Source organism: Chelonoidis abingdonii, chromosome 10 (genome assembly GCF_003597395.2).
Source record: "Chelonoidis abingdonii isolate Lonesome George chromosome 10, CheloAbing_2.0, whole genome shotgun sequence".
Lineage (NCBI taxonomy): Eukaryota > Metazoa > Chordata > Testudines > Testudinidae > Chelonoidis > Chelonoidis abingdonii.
The window spans coordinates 78700322-78703986 of NC_133778.1; positions in this window are offsets into that span (position 1 = coordinate 78700322).

Below are 3665 nucleotides of genomic sequence, written 5' to 3' on the forward strand. Positions count from 1 at the left end.
CTAAGCTTAAATAATTCCTCTCCCTCCTAATATTTATCTCTCTGATATATTTATAAAGAGCAATCACATCCCCCCTCAACCTTCTTTTGGTTACGCTAAACAAGCTAAGCTCCTTGAGTCTCCTTTCATAAGACAGGTTTTCCATTCCTCGGATCATCCTAGTAGCCCGTCTCTGAACCTGAGGACACTGAGGGGAGTTCAGCCTCATACCCAGAGTGTGGGCTGGTCCCTCTCCACTGTCCTGCAGCTGCGTGGCAGGCAGGGAGGGGGCGCTGGGCTCTCAAAAGCCTTTAACCCCCTGCCTCCCCCACACCCCTTACAATGAACTTTTGCCAACCTGCCTGCTGCCAGCAGAGCCTTTATTGAGGCCTGATGCCAACCCCAGCCCCACGAGACACCAGCTCCCCCCAGCGCCACACCTGCCCTCACAGCTTCAGTTTCACCTGGGCTCCAGCGGGAGCAGATGTGCCAGGATGCCCTGGGCAAGGGAAAGCCACTGGCCCACGCCAGGGAGACTCCCCGGAGCGCCTGTCCTCAGCCAGCTTGCAAACAAACACCAGGGGGGTGGAGAAACACCGACCATCTGAGTCCACATGTGCCTGCCTCGCCCCAAGCACCCTGGCTGCCCGGTCCCTCAACGCTCTCCTCCAGAGGGGGGCGCTGCCCAGGCTGCGGGGAGAGCGGGCAGCTCAGAGGAGCCAGGAATGGGGCAGAGACACATGCCCCCCCCGCCCCTTTGGGGCACTGGTTCAAAGCCAGCCTAAGTCATCTCCATCTGCTTCCTAGAGGGCACATCCCAGCCCCAAGGACTGCTGCCGCAGCCGGAGCCAAGAACAGCTCCCTGGCCCCAAAGGCGCCCTGGCTGGGCAGCGGCGTGACCTCTTCACGGACCGTGCCCACTCCCCACGGCACCCCATGGCCTCCCCACTGCTTCCTCTCATGCAGAGCGCCCCGGGGTCAGGGGGCCGTGCCCTCAGGTGCCTGGCACGCAGCTGGGGCCTGGCAGATACCTGAACATCACCTGCGCCTAGCCCAGGAGGCAGGAAGGATCCTGCACACTCCCTTCAGGTCCTTCTCGTAGAGACGCTGCGCAGCCCCCACCCCAAGGGCTCCCCCAGGAGCCGCCCTGTTGCCAGGGGAAGCGGGTGGGGGGGAAGGCTGCGTCACCAGGCCTGGGAGAGCCGGAAACCAGCCCACACCGTGCCCGGGGGGCCAGAGAACTGGCATCGCTACCTAGGCACACACTCCTCGCCCCCTTCTCTGCTCACACATCCCCTCGCTCCTGCTCTCCTACCCCCCTGCCCTCCCCAACCACCGCACACATTCCCCCTCAGCACCCCGACCCCATCCATCCTGCACCCCCAGGCCCTGCTAAAACACCCAGAGATTCGCCCCCCCGGCTCAGCTTGTCTGCCCACCTCCCCTCTCGCTGTGCCCCAGCCCCCGTCACCCCCGCTCCCGCACTCAATAGGATCCCGCAACAAAGCCTGCGAGCGGGGCAGGGCCGCCAAGCCCCTGCTTGTGTTCCCCAGACAATGCTGCCTTTTATACAGGGCCGCGGCAGCCAAGAGCGGGACAGGACCACCCTAGCTCCCAGCCTCCCCCGCTGCCTGGGAACACGCAGCCCCTCCCCGCCCCGCGCCGGCCCTGCACAGAGCCCCCCGCACCAGCCGGGCCCCTTTCCCCGAGGGTAACCCTGGCTCTCGGCCTGCTGGCCAGATGGGATCCAACAGCCGCTGGTTCCCACTGGGGACGGAGGGCCTGGCCCATCTGCCCCTGCCTCTCTGGGGAGGTGCTGCAGGAGCAGGTGGGGGACACCCCACAGAGCACCAGAGCAGCACCAGGAGGCTGCAGAGGGGGCAGGGGACTTTGGGGACCCATCAAAGAAGGACTAGGCTGAGAAACCATGGAAGAAACGAAGCAGTAGGGTAGGGGCTGCGGCATCAGGACCAAAGAGGGAGCCAGGACATATTGGGGCAGGAAAGCACCAGGGTGCCCACGGTGAGGTGGGGGTGCGGATGGGGCAGGGGAGGCTAGGACGCATGGGAAGAAATGACATGCCCTCGGCTCTGGGAAGATGAGGAGCTGGAGAGACCGTCACCCCTGAGGCTCTGGGTAGAGGCTCTGCCCAGATACCAGCCAAGGACCCCGGCCAGCAAGGGGCTCCTTGCCCTGGTCATGCTGGAGAACAGGCATCGCTCAGGGCAGGCAGGCAGAACCGCGGACTCCAGGGTCCAAGAAGCACCCAGAAACGAGAGCGCTTCCCCCAACTTTCCAGGCCTGAGCCAAAGCCAAAGGAGAGGCTGCTGCAGGCTCATGGAGGAGCTGGCCCCCCAGGACCAGGCAGGAGGTCCCTGGAGCTGACTGGGGGATGATTCTGGGTGGGCTCTGGGCACGTGACTCACGGCAAGTATAGAGTGACCAGGAGTCTGGTTTTCAACCAGAACACTCGATCAAAAAGGGATCCTGGTGGTTCCAGTCAGCACCTCCATGCCACGTGGCTCCCAGGAAGCAGCGGCATGTCCCCACTCCAGCTCCTATATGTAGGGGCAGCCAGGGGGCTCCGCACGCTGCCCCTGCTCCAAGCGCCACCCCTGCAGCTCCCATTGGCCGGGAACCACAACCAATAGAGCTGCGGGGACAGAGCCTGCGGACAGGGTAGTGCGCAGAGCTGCCTGACCGCACCTCCGCTTGGGAGCCAGAGAGGTGACATGTCGCTGCTTCCAGGAGCTGCTTGAGGTAAGCACCACCCAGAGTCTGCACCCCGACTCCCTCCTGGGCTCCGACCCCTTGCCCCAGCCCTGATCTCCTTCCTGCACCCCTAACCCTCATCCCCAGATCCACCCCAGAGCCCACACCCCCAGCCAGAGCCCTCATCCCCTCCCATGCCCCAACCCCTCAGTCCTAGTCCTGATCTCCCTCTTGCACCCTAAACCCTCATCCCCAGCTCCACCCCAGAGCCCACACCCCCAGCCAGAGCCCTCACCCCCTCCCACGCCCCAACCTCCTGCCCTCCGAACCCCTTGGTCCCAGCCTGGAGCACCCTCCTACACCCCAAACCTCTCATCCCTGTCCCCACCCCAGAGCCCAACCCCCAGCCAGAACCCTCACACCCCTTCATGTACCCGAAACCTCTGCCCAGCTGATTCCCCTCCCACCGTCCAAACCCCTTGGTCCCATCCTGGAGCACCCTCCTGCACCGCAAACCTCTCATCCCCAACCCCACCCCAGATCCCGCACCCCCAGCTGGAGCCCTCACACATCCTTCACCACAACCCCTGCCCCAGCCTAGAGTCCTCTCCCACACCCTGAACCCCACATTTCTGTCCCCACTCCAGAACCCGCACCTCCAGCCCAGAACACCTCAGCTCCACCCCCGAGTCTGGAGCCCCCTCCTGCATCCCAAACCCCCAGAGTCTGCACCCCCAGCCAGAGCCCTCACCCCCTCTTGCATCCCAACATGCCACCTCGGCCTGGAGCCCCCTCCCACACTCTGAACTCCTCACATCTGGCCCCACGCTGGAGTCCGCACCCCCAGCCAGAGCCCTCAGCCCCTCCCGCACCCCAGCCCCCTCAGCCAGCCCATGAAAATGAGCAAGTGAGGGAGGTGGGGAGAGCAAACAACAGAGGGAGGGGGGATGGAGTGAGCGGGGGTGGGGCATGGG